The sequence below is a fragment of the Pteropus alecto genome, unplaced genomic scaffold (genome assembly GCF_000325575.1).
Source record: "Pteropus alecto unplaced genomic scaffold, ASM32557v1 scaffold10, whole genome shotgun sequence".
In the NCBI taxonomy this organism is placed as follows: Eukaryota; Metazoa; Chordata; class Mammalia; order Chiroptera; family Pteropodidae; genus Pteropus; species Pteropus alecto.
This window is the reverse complement of record NW_006431210.1, coordinates 8,497,750-8,515,540: the sequence shown is the minus strand read 5'-3', so window position 1 is coordinate 8,515,540 and position 17,791 is coordinate 8,497,750.

Here is a 17,791-nt window from a genome sequence, read left to right as displayed (position 1 = left end):
CTACAGATGTGGAATTAGATTTGTGGTCATGTCACGCCATTGCCACATACCAATCATGGCACGTTGATCTGTCACTTACCCTTCTAAGTCTCAGTTTACTTGCCTCTAAAACTGAAATGTACAATGTTCAATCCATCACATACTTTCACCCCATTGCTCCAGGTGAGGTAAGCCTCTTCTGCTTTACGTTTCTGTTCCCTCTCCATCCCCCACCGATCCCTCCTGGTAAAATCCTTAGCATTCTTCAACCTATCTCAGAGCTCATTACCCTTGGAAGCATTCCTAGTCCCTATTTGACAGCTGTTGTTCTCTTGCATGTGATAGCATGGCGCTTTTAACGTGACTCTATAATAAAGCAGGGAGGTGGAATTGGAAATTAGCACATTTGGGGAGAACTTGCTGTGTGCCAGGCACTGTGCAAATGATATTCACACATTTTCTTAGTTGATTCTAAAAACAACTTTTAAAGTAGGTGATGATATCCCTATTATCCAAATGAGAAAACAGCCTCTGGTAGTTAAAGTCATACAGGGGAGTTCACAATAGAGCCCTTTTCAGATGCCACGGTTTATATTCTACATATAGCACTCATTGTATTGTTTTATTATTTTTTCTTCGTATTTAACGTTGACCTTGGTTTTTTTTCTCCTGAAGATTCCATTTATATGGCATTCCTTTTTTAAACAGCTTGAGATACATTTCACATAACATACAAAATTCACTGTTTAGAGTGTACAATCCAATGGCTTTTAGTCATTCAGATATGTGCAGTAAAAACCATAGTCAATTTTAGAACATCAAAAAGATGTTCACTTGAAAAAGAACCCATTGGTTATCACCATTTAATTATCAGCCCTCTCTCAACCTTCTCCCAGCCCTAAGCAACCACTAATCTACTTTCCGTTTCTATAGATTTTCCTATTCCAGACAGTCATATAAATGAAAACATATAGATTTTTGTAATTACCTTCTTTCACTTAGCATAATGTTTTCAGTTCATCCAAATTGTAGCATGTGTCAGTTATTTCATCGCTTTTTATTGATAAGTACTATTTCACTTTTATGGATAGACCACATTTTCTTTATTTGTTCATCAGTTGATGGGCATTTGGTTTATTTACACCTTGTGGTTCTTCTTATGACTATGAATAATGCTGCTAGAAACATTCATAGTTTTTGTGTAGACATGTTTTCACTTCTCTTGGTATATACAAAGGAAAGAAATTGCTGGGTCGTAAGGTAACTCTGAGTTCCATCATTTGAAGAATTTCCAGACTGTTTTCTAAAGCATCTGCACTATTTTACAGTCCCTTCATCAGTGTCTGAGGATTTCAGTTTCTCCACAATGTTGCCACCACTTGTTATTTTCTGATGTTGTGATCCTAGCCATACTAGTGAGTATTAATTGATATCTCATTATGGTTTTGATTTACATTTCCCAGATGACTAATGATAATGTTAAACATCTTTTCATATACTTACTGGCCATCTATATATCTTCACTGGAGAAATGTCTATTCAAATCTTTTACCCACTTTTAAATTGGGTTATTTATCTTATATTATTGAGTTATAAGTTTCTTTATATATTTAAGATACTAGTCCTTTATCAGATAATTTCCAAATATTTTCTCCCGTTCTGTGTGTTGTCTTTTCATTTTCTTTATAGTGTCCTTTAAAGCACAACAATTTTTAATTTTGATTGTTAAAGTATTCATTTCTTTGGTTTTCTTCTGTCTTATTTCCTGTACTAATGACAAGTATCTTATGAACTCAGTGCTGCCACATCAGGTGATAAGCAGGTGCTCATAAAATTGGATTGAACTGAAATAGACAAACTTGTTTGGTTGCTATAAGGATCCTGTGGGATAACTGAAGCCAATAAGATCTGAGGCAACCAAAGTGCTAAGCAAAGATCAAAGGTCACACAGAATGAAGAGGAATTTCAAGAGTCTAAGTTTTACATATTTTCTGTATTTTTACTACTTTGCTGGGAGTTTTATCATGAATTGGTATTGAATTATATCAAATTCCTTTCTGCATCTATTGAGATAATTATAATTATTTTTCCTTTATTTTGTTAATGCGATGAATCCCAATGATTGTTTTTCAAATGTTAAATCAACCTTGAATTCCTGGAATAAATGTTACTTGAGTTATGACATATTTTTATACAGCTTTCATAATATTTTGTTTAAATTTATTATAATTTTATCATTTTTAGAATATTTGTATGTTTTCCTGATATGTCACCCTGTAATATTCTTCTAAAATCTTCAGCAATTTCTCATATCTGCATCATATTGGCCTTATAAAGTAAGCTGGGAAGAGTGTTTTCTCTATCTAGTCCCTGAAAGATTTTTTAAAAGATTTGATATTATTTATTTCTTAAATCTTTGGGAAAAAAACACTAGGTTAGATATCCCATCTTGATGTTTTCTTTATAAAAGTTCTTAAATTATTTGTTGTTTTTTTTAAAGGTATAGAAATATTTATATATTCTATTTCTTCTTGTATCCATACTGGTAAGTTCAACTTTTTCAAACATTTTTTTTCCCCAAGTCATTAAATTTCTGTAAAATAAGGATAAGGTTGTTTATAATATATTATCATTATCTTTTTAATGTCTGAAGGTCTATAGTGTCATGTCTCATTTTTCATTCTCGATATTGAAAATTTGTTATCTTTTTTTTCTTGATCGATTATGCCAGGTACTTAACAATTTTATTACTTTTCAAGGAACCAACTTTAGTCTTTGTTGACCAAATTGTATGTTTGTGTTCTATTTTATTTCTGCTCTTATCTTTCTTATTTATTTCCTTCAATCTTTGGAGTTGAGTTCGTTCTTATTTTTCTAGCTCCTACGATGGAATTTTAGTAATTGATATTCCACTTTTCTAATATATGCATTTATAGCTATAAATTTAGCTGCATCCCTTAAGATTTGATACATAATTTTTTAAATTCTCTCTCATTCAAAATTTAAAAGAATTCCCTATGAGTTTTTCTTTGATCAATAGGCTTTTTAAAATGCATTTCTTGCTTTTGAAACTTACTTTCAGTTACTGGTTTCCAGTTTAATTTCACTATGGTCAGAAAAAATACCCAGTGTGATTTCCTCCCATGGAATTGACCCTTTCCTCCATTAGAGAGAGAAGATTAGTGGCTGCTTACCTGTGTGCATTACACAATTTTGCCAGATGAAGATTAGGTCACAGGTTTGTTTAGATTCATTTCACCTCTGATTTGAGCTCTCCAGGAAAACACTTGTGATATGTTTATTTAGACCCCTTCTATTGAGGCTTTGTATTCTTGATACTGGGAGATTAAGAAAAGTTTTGCTCTGTATTTCTATTCCAGGCCTCTAGTATTCCGTGCTGCCTCTGATCCTAGCAACGGGTTTTTTGGAGAAAACTAACAACCTTCTAGATTTCAATCATGCCAGTCCATGACGCTATCAAAACTCTACTACTGTACTGTTTTCATAGTAAAAATAATAAGCCAGTGTTTCCATCCATCTCCCAGTTGCCCAATGGTTAGATATCTCTGCTCAACCATGAAGTGTCTTCCTTGTCTGGAATTTTAGTTCATCTTGTTCTCTGCTTTTACATCTTTATAGTATCTTTAATAATGTAGTGTAACGGATTTTAGCTTTTGGGCTTTTTCAGATGTTGTAGGATGGATGAGCGGCCACCATTTATAACCAATCCACCTGGAAACAGGGGTCCCTTTGTGGTTTCTTACATTCGTTTTTCCTTATTCGCTAGTTCTTAATTTTGGGGTAGTATGTAAACTGAGTTGAGTAGGTAGCCTATTAAACACACACATATATCAGCTAAAATATAACAAATATTTACAAGATATACAGACAATCTCAGCAGCAAGTAGGAAATTCTAAGTACTAGTAGAGATGACGGACTTCAAATTCATAGCAGTAAATGGAGGATGAAGCCAAAAGGGACATAGTTTGTTAGAAACAAATATATACACTGGGTCTAGGAAGGAATACCCCCAAGAAACTCACATGTAGGAAAAAATAGGTAATAATCTTCTTCCCCTTCTCCACAAATATCAGAAAGAAAACAACAGCTGCTGTTGCAACGAAAGCCTTAGATAGCAAGGTGTCTAGAGACACTCTGTAATTTGGCCAAAGCCTGGAAACGAAAGTCTGAGTTCCCCCTAGGTGTGGTATGTTAATCGCAGTTATTAAAATGGTGACTACCCTGAGTCAAGAAAATAAGTGAAAATCCATCCTGTAAAATATATAAGGCTCCCATAGAAGAAAGCTCATAAATAACCTTTAGAAGCACTCCCACAACTCAATATAAGACCTTTGAAAACAATTCCAGCTGGAGGGAAGATTGCAGAAACTTACAAAGCACTTGAAGAAATTCACAACTATTAAAGTCAGTAGACAAAATGAATGGGAGGACTGCCTCCAAGGAACACTGACGACAAAGCATGTTTTAATTTAGCATGTTTTAAGTAGAAAAATAACAAATAATGTTCTCACTATGATGATCTGAAAATACTCCTGCTACAAATACCTAGGAAGGGTGGGTAAAATATAACAAAAACATATTTTATAGGCATAAAAGAGCACTTAAGAAAAAAGTAAATCAGCAGGTGCTGAACTGAAGAGAGAACTAAAACCAGAGGCCTAAGCAGCTATTAGTGCTGCCCTGGGGGGCTGGACAGGAGGGGAAGAAAGGTAGGTAGGGCCTTTGCCTCCATTGAATTTGGGATTGGGTTTCAGTGCCCGTGTATGATCAGGACAGAAGGCCTGGGGCTTAGTTCAGGTGTACTGTTGGAAATGAGATCCTGTATGGAGCTGGAATCTGCAAAGGCCTACAAGAATTAAGAAAAGAAAAGGCCTACCTACTGGCACAGGTTAACCAATGAATCTCTTCTTCTATATGTCTCCTGTGGAACTAATTGCAGAATAAAAGGAAGAAGTGAAACTAAAAAAAATGAAAAGACATCATGACAAAAGGGAAGAGGTGGTTTTTTAAAAATTACATCAAATTTCTTTAGAAATTAAACTAAAATACAGAATACAGAGGAGAGGACAAAAGTATGGGCAAATTTTTTAAGATTCTTGAAGTACAGAAAGAGAAGTTACAATGTTATGACAATAATCAAAGAGACAATGACTTGGGTTATTAAAAATTAATTTCAGAAATGCTCATATTTAAGAATTACAATCTCAAGGAGGATAAATAAATCTACATCTATGTGAGGTGAATAAAAATACAGAGAAAAACTATCTCAATAGCAAACAGATTACCTTAAAAGAAATGATAATAAAGATGATTATAAACTTTTCAACAGAAATAAAATGAGCAAACCAAATAAACAGGAAGCATGGTAAGAGTTCAGAACAAAATAGTCTGTGTAGTTAAATCCAAATATATCAAGAATCACTACCAATATGCCATTTAGACAGTAAAACATATTTACAGATTGCCATTTAAACAGTAAAACATATTTACAGATTGAATACAAATATCATCAGCTATGTATAAAATTATACAAAATAGAGATTTGAGAAAGAAGGGCTAACGGAACTGATGTTTTCTTAGATTATTAACACTCCTAGCCAGAAATATAGGAGTTAATATAAAAGGTATTTATGTGTTTCCTCAGTCTCTATAACCTTGCCTTAAAAAGTCATTTTGAAAAACGATACATTATATTAAATTCTTTCTTATTCTTTATCTATCCTGTTACCCTACATTCTGCAACATACCTTCTTGGTCCCCCAAACTCCACCCATCTTTGAAATCCTCATGACATGAGTTCCAAACAAGTCAGACCAGTGAATCCTGAGCCATATCCTACCTCATTCCAACCAACTCAGTGATATCCACTGCCTGCCTACTTTCAGGTTTGTTTTTTTAACCTACCCTATCTTATTACATTATAATGGACACAGAGTCATTTGTATACAAAGTGAAACAAATACAACTGTTTAACTGCAACTCATTTTTTTAACCCAAATTATCGCATATCCATTTGGTAAACAGGAGTGATGTGATTATAGTATGAAAAAGATGTTGGTTCATACAAGATTTTCCCCTAACACATTAATTATTTAAACATTCAAGGGCAAGTTCCCTCACACATAAAAAGAAAGACTTAGCAAAATAAAAAATCAAACTTAAAAAGTCCAACAAACACCTTCTTTTAGGGCCAGCAGTGGCTGGTTGGTATGGTTGATACACCCTGAGGTGGCCTCCGATATAATCCTTTCCTCTTGAACGTGGCTGGAACCTCTGCTATGTCATTTTAGTGGCCTGGAGTACAGACTTTCCTCCTAGCCTAAAAGAAGGAGCTGCAATGTTGTGAGAAGGGTTGTACAAGAGCCTGTGAGAAAGACACATGGCAAGGCGCTATGGGCAGCATCTAGAAGCTGGGAGAAGCCTCACACTGATGGCCAGCAAGAGGGGGACCTTAGTCCCACAACAGCAATAAACTGAATTCTGCCAACAAGCATATGAGTTTGGAAAATGACCCGGCTCCCAAAAGGAATACAGCCTGGCAGATACCTGGATTGCAGCACTGTGGACCCTGAACAGGGGACCCAGTTTAGCTGGTCAGACTCTGACCCACGGAAACTGTGAGATAATAAATGGGCCTTGTTTTAAGTCCCTAAGCATGTGATAATTCATTACACAGCAATAGAAAACTAATATAATTGTTATAGCGGCTTGAAAAACTGCCATGCTTTCCATCATGTTAAATTATATGGGGAACCTGGGAATACAGATGGAGCTGCAAAGACGTGTCCCCCAGGACTAAAATAATTGAATGTGAAGATGCCCACATTCTAGATTAGATTTCTAGTTTTAAAGAACCCTTCTCCCTTATAAGCAAATGACCTCAAGGGCCTCATTTTGAAATAAAGAAGCCCAAGCTCCAGTTTAAAGTGCAAAGGATCAGCTGGTTGAGTTGTTTGTGATAATAATGCTGGCAACAGTAAAGACTTAACTGTGCTAGTTTATCTTCTTTTGTTTTGTTTTGATTTTCAATAATTTTCCAGTGCTATGGTTACAAAGTTTCATAAGTTTTTAAATGATCTTCTGTTACCCTATTTTTCCCATAATTCCTGTAATTTTTAGTAAGCTATATTGTAAAGGTTTTGTGGAATACGTACACACACAGATACAGATACACACACATACACACACTCACACATGCACATATGGCGTTATAGCAGAAACACATCTATTCTGAACTTCTCCATCCCCACAACAAAGACACAAATGATAGCATGAGCCCGGAGACACTGTAGCTTCTCCTTTGCACTTTGTTCTTGTCAAGAGACACTGAGTCTACTGGAGAATTACTGCTCTGTGCATGCTGTCCTAGGCCCATCATGAACATTGGATTAAATGTCAATTAAGCAGGGAGTAAGGGCTATGCGTAATGTTAGATTCTCCAGAAATCCCCTCCATCACACATTTTATTTAGTGCTGGTAAAAAAACAAAACAAAACAAAACATATTTTTCATACGAACACCCATTTTACTAATTAAGGTCAATGTAATAGGTATTTTTTTACTAAGATATTCTATACCTGTGCAATTAAAGTTTCTCTGTATTTCCATCCAGATTCATTTCATTATTTGTTTCTTGTCTCTTGAGGTGAAAAACAAATTTTTAACAGCGAAAGTGGACAGTGCCAGAGGGTAAGAGAGGGATTAGCAAACTATGACCCACAGGCCAAATCCTGCCCACCCTCTGATTTGTTAAATAAAGTTTTATTGGCACACACCATAAGGCTTTTGAAAACTTTTATAGTCTCTGTTTATTTGGCTTGATTTTCATCCGAGTAAGGCATCAAGTGGGCACTTGTGCTATCTAATAACTCCTATCTCCCTAAAGGTACTTTAAGAAACAGGAAATGCTTCCAGAAAATGTCACTCCTTCCATAGCCAAGTAAGAAGAGAATTAAAAGGGTTTTTAAATGTTCCTATTTTGGAAAAAGAAGCCAATTTTACCATTGGTTGAGAAAAAGAATGATCAGTAACTAGGCTTTAGGCCTTGCATTCACCTTTGTGTTGATCTTAGATACTTCATATTATGCACTGGAATTTGTGTAGCATACACACATATACAAGTGTCACATACAATATGATATAGTTGTCTCCTTTATCTTCTCTTAAACAAATCAGCCAGATAATGGCAATTATCAAGTTTTGATTGGTTATCTTTTATCTTAAATAATAATTTGTGTAATTTGTATCTCTTTAGATGTACCTACCCTCCATCACCAAATGCATAAGTGGAAAGAAGTTAGTCACCTCCTCTCTGAGCTATTTAAAGTAAATTCTGTTGAAAGATATTAGGTGAGAAAGGTTAATGCTAAAATAATGCAGACAAATGATGGCTAATACAATAGAAATGATGAATGATCACTTGAATTCTGTCTCAGTAGAGATGCAGGGTGCTGATGAGCTCGACATGTGGTACTGCTGTCTCCTATTTGTCATAATTATAGAATAGATTTCAGGTCATTTACCTAGAAATAGTGTCTAGAGTTTTTTGTTTAAATGGAAACCTTTCTCTGCCTGAAAATCTTTCTGTGATCTTTTATCATCTGAAATAGATGGGCATTCATCCCTGACAAATTGAATGAAACTGTTATTAGCTGGGAAATTGTATATTCTGGAAAGTCTCATGCTTGTTCACTGCTCTTAAGTACTTTCTCTCTCTTGTCTGTAAATGTGAGGGGATGCAGATATGCTGGTAAATACATTACTGGACTTAAATATTCCTCAATGTCTTCTGCCTAACATGTCCTGTCATTAGTAGTTGTAGTAGAAAACTCTCCCAAGCTGGCATGCACTCATTCTCCCCATCTAAGAACAGTGGAATCTGAAGAAGACTTTTAAAAAAGTTTAGATGCTCTCTTCAAAAGTATTAGTCACATCTGACTTTTATTAATAGCTATCTTTTCCGAGACTCAATATGTTTAAAATCAATCTAAAAACAAACAAAAATACCAAGCAAATTAAAAGCCCACTACTTTCTCTCCATATTCGCCATCAGCAGATGCCCTTGTTTACATTTCACTGAAAGCACAAAAGCAAGCGGAGGATCATATCCACAAGTTCTCGCCACATAAACTCAGCCACCTGAATCTGTGCATCAAAAGGTACCATCAAGATTCTTTCCCAGGTTTTGGCATGCGCACACACACACACACACACACACACACACACACACACACACAGGTACTGTCAACAAGGTAAACAGGCATCTCACAAAATGGAAGAAAATATTTGCAAATTATATATCTGATAAGGAATTGATATCCTTAATATACAGGAAACTCATAAATCTCAACAACAAATGATTGAGAAATAAGCAAAAGACTCGAATAAACATTTTCTAAAGAAGATCTATAAATGGCCAATAATCACATGAAAAGATGTTCAATATCCTTAATCATCAAAAGATGCAAATTAAAATTACAATGAGTTACCATCTCATACCCATTTGGATAGCTACTATAAAAAAAAAAGAAAACAGCAAGTGTTGGTGAGAATGTAGAGAAACTGAAACCTTAGTACACTGTTGGTGGGAATGTAAGATGGTATATATATCCTCCATGGATACAGTGTGGCAGTGCCTCCAAAAATTAAAGATAGAATTACTATATAATTCAACATTTCCACTTCTGGATATAAACCCAAAAGGATTGAAAACAGATTCTTAAAGAGATATTTGTACACCCATGTTCATTAACAGATGAATGGATAAGCAAAATGTGAGATATAAATATATATATATATATATACACATACATATATATATTCACGCACACAATAGAGTATTATTCAACTTCATAAATGAAGGAAATTATGACATATGCTACAATATGGATGAATCTTGAGGACATTATGTTAAGTAAAATAACCAATTAACAAAGAAAAATACTATAAGATTTCACTTACATGAGGTACTGAGAGCAGTCAAAATCATAGAGATGTAAGCTGAATCATGGTTGCCAAGGGCTGAGAGAAGTAAAATATAGGGAGTTTTAATGTAATTGGTATAGAGATTTAGTTTCGCTGGATAAGAGTTCTAGAGATGGACAATGGTGATGATTACACAATAATAAGAATGTAGTTAACAGCACTTAACTGTACATTTAAAAATGTGTAATTTACCACAATAAAAACATTAAAAAATATTATCATATCCTTTAATTTCAATCTCATTTTATAGGAGTTAAAAAAAGTCATAGTTATTAATCAAATTCTTTCTAATGAACCAAATGTGACTTGATTGATGCTCAGAAGACAGAAACCTCCTTAGCAATTTTCCAGACAAATCAATGAGAAAAATAATTAAAACTAAATAAACAACAAATAAACAGTCATTTTCCAAATAAAGTACCCCATATAGAAGTTTATATCCTTTGTTGTTAATGAATGGGCACTAGTTTTGTTTGTAATGACATTAGGATATATCAATCCATGTTCTTTTACCAGTTAATGCCTCTTTGGTTGTGCTTCATCTCTTTCAAACTACTCTGTAACTATTAGCTACTCCTTACCCAAAATTTCCCCAACATGGTGTCACTCCCTCTAATCACCTACAATTCCTTTCTTCCAACCATGCTTTCCCTAAGAAGAGGGATTTCTTCTTTCAGTCTGTATGCATATGTGTTATTTTTAAGAAAAATGAAAACTTGTAGATATTTCCTCTCTTTTTTAACACTTATGAGCAACACGAAAAGATTTACAGACTGGTAACTAAGCAACTGAAACAAAAATTGAAATAATGTAATCTTGTTAGTAAGATTTGAGAATACACTGAGCATCCCTTATTGCCTCACTAAAGGTCATTAATTCTACATGGTGACATATCTTCTAATGCAGTCCTCCTTCTGGTTCTTTGGGCATTTGTCAGCCATCCTGAATTCTTTGATAAAACAACAGTTAAGAATGCAAATTGTGCAGTACAGATATAAACTGTTATAAAATACATACTAAAGAAAAAACTGTCAATATCAAAGTAGAATCCTCAAATATTTATATTGGGCAATTTAAAGACATTGATAATGAAAATCAATGGGCTCCTATCCTTTTTATGGAAGTAAAGGTGCTCACAAATTACACATACTCAGGCAATGAGTGAGTACACTAACATGTACTTACCATCTACTACCTGCCTGGTATTGTGATTTGTGTATTCAGATACATTATTTTATTTAATTCTCATATCATTTCTGTATTATTATTCCAATTTCATATATGAGATGGAAAACTGCTTATTGAGGAATAAAGCTGATATTAACTGCATGTCTGTTTAATTAAAAGAATAATACAGTTTCTACTGGTATATATTAGTTCATCTACCAAATATTTATTGGCATTCTTCTTGGTGCAACAGTTCTTGGTATAGCTATTTAAAATATAGTGTCTCTCATCAAGAAGCTTGCTCTCTCACTGGCTAGCAACAATGAAAATTCATATAATTATAATATAGGGAAGTGTGTAATAAATTTGATGAGAGCTTAATAAACTAAATGCAGTAGAAGCACAAAAGAGAAGGCTCGCATTTCTCCAATTAGTCTGATGTGACAAGGTTCAGCATTATAGAGATCCTATACATCTTTAAGCCTTAGATCAAAGAATGAGGAAGAGCATAAGCCCAGCACACCAGGGTTTTACTTCATCACTCTTCTAATGTGCTCCAGAACATTATTTAGATGCTGGCACCCCCTCCCACTACCCTATCCTCCTCTTTAGATCATATTTGTTACATAAATGACTAAATAAATACATACTTTAATTTTATTTTGAATGGCATGATGAGAATGAGCTTTGGGAACATATGTGTGTTTCTCCAACAGGCACTAGAAGAGGAACTCATCTCAGCTTTTGAGAAACAAAATAATGCACTGGCAGATATTGGCCAGACTATGATCAGTATTGCTTATAGCACCTAAATTTGAGTTCAAAGTAAGAACTCAATAAGCCTACTAACTGAGCTTCAGAACTAGAGCAACATACACAGCCAGTCCTAGAACACTGAAACTGGGCAGGCCAGATGTCGGCTTGCTGCAAAAGAAGAGTGGTTGATCCACATCCAGCAAGATGCATTTATATCCATGTTTATCAGTAAGATAAGTCATATCATCTACACTGAAGAAGAGTGAGATGAGTAAGAAGGGAGGCTCCAGGCACATGGAAAGAAATGTCAGAAGTATGAAATAATTATTCCTACGTAAAATATATATAGGGTAAATTGGTATAGGTTAGAGTCAGGAGGCCAAAACTTCATTTTGGAGGGAAATAAAAAAAACTCTAAATGAAAAACTAATAAAAATTTCCTAATAAAAGCTAACATTTATTGAATCCAGCCAAGTGGTTTATACATATTAATTCATTTGATTTTTTAGTCATCCTGTGAAATTTTATTATTCCAATTGTCTAGATTAAGTACTTTATGTAAGATCATCCCACCTAGTAGATGGCAGAACTATGATCCAAGACCAGGCAGAAAATCCCCAACTTCTGCTTCTCAATAGTTTTACCTATCTTACTACATTTCAAGTAAGGGATATGCCATCTCAGGAGTAAATTTATCAAAGAATGCCTCTTATGTGAAAGTGAAAATGCCAAAGGAAGGGAAAGAAACCAAGGATTAGAAACCAAAGTGAGGTTTCAAGGCTGGATAACTTGAGTCATTATATTTCTGTGAAGAAAAATAGAGATGTTGGAAGACATTAGGGGAGAGAAAGATAAGCCCTGTTTAGGTTATGTTTAATTTGAACTGTCAGAGAGACATCTAAGATGACAATGTCCATTGCAATTGCAAAACCAGAGATTAAGATGTGGAGTTAGGTTTGGAGTTAAGGATTCTGGGGTGAGAGAAAAAGTCAATCAGAATTCAATACGTATCATTTTATTAATCACAAGTGTGAGTTCATCTTAGGGGATTTAAGAGTCACCTAGAGAGTAGAAGCAATGGTAATCAGAGGAATGGAAGGAAGTTGTGTGTGGTAATAGTCTAAGAGGAAAAAAACAAACAAACTAGGGTTGTAGGATTAGAAAATATCCATGTTGCACAGAAGGAAAAAGAAATGCCTAAGAAGAAGCCAGTACATGAAGTCATCAGAGAAATATAAGATCGAATAAAGAAGCCATAAAATAAATATATTCAAAGAAAAACATGTTAATCATATAAAGTCTTGTTGAATTGCTGAGAGAGATGGAAAAGGAAATTTGATCTAGTGATCATCAAGCTCTGGATGGCTTTCGTAAGATGTTTCAGTAAAAAGAAAAGTTCTAACTAAAAATTTGAGCATTTGGGGAATACATAAGAAGATTATACTTCTGAAATGTTTGAAAATGAAATAAAAATGTGATAGCAAACAAGAACTAAGAAGATATCACTGCAAAGGAAAGATTTTTTTTTTAAGTGGAAGGACTTATAGATATGAAAGAGCTAGAGGAAGACAAGAAACAACAGCAAATAGAACAAAATTCCAAAGAAGATAGAAAAGAAAGAAGAACACTAACAATAAAAGAATGACTTGAGTTTCCTCTGATTCTTTTCCAGACTTCCCCTATCCCAGGGACTATAACCCTTCTTTTCTTCCAATGGGTCCCCGGCTCTCAGCCCCCATTACTATCTTTTTTAGAGCTGATCTATTATTTATTACCTTAGCCTAAATTCCTACAAAATTTATAATACATCTGTATAATAAAATTATAGTAAATCTTTACAACCATACTTCCTTTGTCCTAACAACAACCATACAGCATAATGCACTGGAGCAAACCAGAGGGGTGGGCATTTGTAGCCTCAAATGATAACTCTGTCACCAGATCTCTGATACTAACTCCTCCTGACCTCGATTTTCCAGTTTAGGAGTGGAAATTGACCCGTTAATTTTATAAGATTGTGAGAATATAACAAGTCCAAAGGATCTGATAGCAACTTGATATATAAAGAATAACAATTTCCACCTCTTCTTTTAAAAGAATTTTTGTACTCTTCAGTACAAGAAAATATGGAGAGATGAATCTTCTACAATGAGAATTATATAGCAGGAGATAGAGAAGGAAAAATAAAAGATGAGAATGCATATTCAATGTCCCATGTCTTTGTAAAGATAGTGATAACAAAGCTATCAGGTGCAAATAAGGGCAGAAAGGGTGAGAATGAGAATTTTCTCAGGCCAGAAATGTAGAATAATCACTTGGGGAGATCCGTCGTGTGCATGTGCGTGTGTGAGTGAGCACACGTGTGTGACCATATTCTAGAAAATAAAATAAATTTTTGGCAAAATCTTAAGCATAAACTGGATTAGCACAATTATCCCAGGTCTTGAAGTTAAAAATACCTCAATTCTCTAAGCTTCATTCATTCACTTCTTCAGCAAACATATTTTGAGATCCATGTAATTAGCAGGCACTGTGCTAGGCCATAGATACATAGATATTAGATTATGCTTCTATTCTCAAGGATCTTACATCCTATCAGGAACAGATATCTGCAAGCAAAGCATTAGTGAGTTAAAAAAAAATCTTCTGGGGAAATGGGAAATCACCATTTCCACTACGGTAACAAGAATCAGATCTTTGAGAAGAGAAGCTCATGGTGCATGATGAAATAAAGAAATTCTCAAATGAAGGAAAACTAGAAGAGAATTGCTTACCAGCAAACCTGCTGTGTAAGAAATACTAAAGAAGTTATTTAGGCTGAAGAGAAATAACACTAAAGGGAAACCTGGATTTTCACGCATAAAGAGCAACAGAAATGGTTAATATCTGGCTAAGCATAAAATATTTTTCTTAATTTCTTTAATATAGGTATGACAGCTTAGAGCAAAAAGAATGCCTGCTGGGTGTTTCAATGGATATAAATGTACATTATAACATAACATACATTACGCTGTATATTATAAAATACACTGCGGATGGTCAAAGGGACCTAAGTGATCCTATAAGAGGTTTCTACATTTTGAAATGAAACTGTTAAGTCTAAGTAGATTGTGAAAAGTTACGTAAAGCACTGTTCCCTAGAGAAGGTATTATAACACATAACAATAACACAAAGAGATGAAGTCAAGATGCCAGTCAATAAATTAAAATAAAATACTGAAACTATTTTAAAGATCTAGTCAAATAAAAAAAATATGTTAATTATATCGGTCTGGAACTCACAAGATTGGATGCTGAGGTACACCAAAAATATAGAGAGGCATAAACCCGGCCCTCAAGGGACTCATGATTCATCAAGAATATAATAAGTACTTTAAACTAACAAATGCACATATTAATTTTAGGAATATGAGGGAAAGAGATTGGAAGATATAATACACGTGTGCGTGGAGGGGTCAAGATTTCTCTATGGCACTATTGACACTTGGATCTGGTAATTTTTTGATGAGAAGTTATGTGTATTGTAGGATGTTTAACATCAGCGTTAGGCTCCACTGACTAAACGTGATATACAGATACACACATATATAGGTATGACTACATATAAATAATAATCATTAGACTACAGTGTTAATGTTAAAATTAATGTTAATATTTGTTAACTCTGGTTAATGTACTCTAGCATAAATATATTTTGTTTAAAATATTTATAAAATTTTTAAGGATTACAAATAACTAATGAAATTATAAAAAAGGAAGATAAATAGCACAATGGAAAAATAAGATTATGGTACCAAATTGGGGGTCCCGAAAAAACTAGGATTTAAGATTGTCTTTGGAATTTCAGTGGGAATTAATTGGACAAAAAAGGGCGCAAATTTATTACTTTAAATTAATATGTAACAAACATACTGCTATATAATTACTTCAAATTTGTTCTACCTTTTTGAGTTTGCCTTGGCTATCTTGACCTTTTGCACCCCATTTTGCATTATAAAATTTATTTGTTAATTTCCAAAAAAAAAGTGCTCTGCTGGAATGCTGAGAGTGCATTAAATCTACAAATTAGTTTGAGGAGACTTGCATAACAACAGTATTGAGTTTTCCAACCTATGAATATGGTATGACCATTTGTTTGAACAGATGTCCTTTAATTTTTCTTAATAAGGTCATAGTTTTCAGGGTAGAGGGCTTCTATGACTTTTATTAGGTTGATTTTTCTAGCTGTTTAATGTTATAATATTTTTTATCCAATTTGTTTTCTATTTTTCTTTCTGACAGAATTATAATTCATTTTATAGTAAGTTGCATGTAGTAAACCTGCTACATTTACTTATTAATTCTAATAGTCTTCTAATTCTCTTGTATGTTTCTACATTCACAATAATGCCATCAGACAAAAGAATAAATATGTATTCTTTCTCAATTATTATGGATTTCATATATTTTTCTTGCCATATTGCACTAGCTCAGGCCTGTAGTATAGTAATAGCAGAACAAGTGATAATAGATGTTCTGCCCTTGACCCCTATCTTTCCAGGAAAGCTTTCGCCTCCGCCCCTAACAGGAACTGTAACAGAAGACCCTAAGAAGTGGAATTGCCAGGAGAGAGCACTATTGCCAAAGCCAAGAAAGGAGGAGATTCTAAGAAGCTTCAGACGTACTTCTTGAGATCTGTGGCGATGGAAAGCAAAATGAGCCTTGAAGAGTTTCTTGTGATCAAATATTCTTTACCTGTCAAAGGTAAATAATAACTCACTTAGAGACATGTTTTGGAAAGATCAAATAAGGAATACAGGAGAAGACCTGCATCATTTGTACATTTAGTGCACAAAAAGTCTTAGTTTTTTCCCTCCAACTAAAATAAATAAAAATTTGTCATACCAACAAGCCTTAGTAAATAACAAGATAATATACTGTTTACCAAATTGCTTGCTGTTCTGTTTAGCTAAAATTTGGTTTATTCACTAAATATATTCTAGAAAAGTAATCTGTGTGCACATTCGTTAGACACTTTTTAAATAATCTGCTGTTTGTTTGTGGAGAGCAATGATTCTTTTATAATGCAAACATTAATTTGGAGTATTGGTCTGGAATCATGGCCTTTCTTATGTAGACTAGTGATTGTACTCAGAATTTTTGCATATTGCATTTTACTTTGTCAGTATAACAGTAACATGCTGGTCTATTGATTATACGATGTATCTGCTGTGTTAGTAAATTAACACTTCAAAGAAATATTATCTTGAAGCCCATATTTATAGAAATAGTAGATTAGGATAATTATCTTTCCAGCAGCACTTGATATTTCACCATCTGCAAAGTAAAAATAACTTTTACTGTAAATAAGTTTTAAGAGATGCTAAAAAAATTACAAGACAATCATTGGGACCCCAAAGTTAAGGACTGGATAAATAAACAATTAGATTCTAAAATAACAGATAAAAACTTTTCTAGAGATGGCTAAAATGTTGATGACTTAAAATGGAATGTTTATTTAGTGGGCCTGGTGAATTTAACAAAATGAGCAGGATATCATCATCAAAAGACTCTGGTTCCCCTCCTCTCTCAGACTAGTTCTTTGTATCTTCTTCCCTCTTAGTTTTTTTCTTTGTCTTCGAGTAACTACTTAGCCAAGAAATATCACCTCTATTTACTCTTAGGTAGTTAAAGAAAAAGGCCTATGGTCCTTTCTATCCATAAGAATAGTCTCAATTTAATTAATGTAGATGTCCAGTCCTCTGATATAATTTAATGTTAAAGCTTCTTTTAACCAGTTTGAGCCCACTGACCGTGGAAAATCCATTAAGAATAGGGAACAAGTTTGACATTTTCACAATTTTCCCTGCTTCCTTCCACTTCCTAACTCAGCTTCAGTTCTTG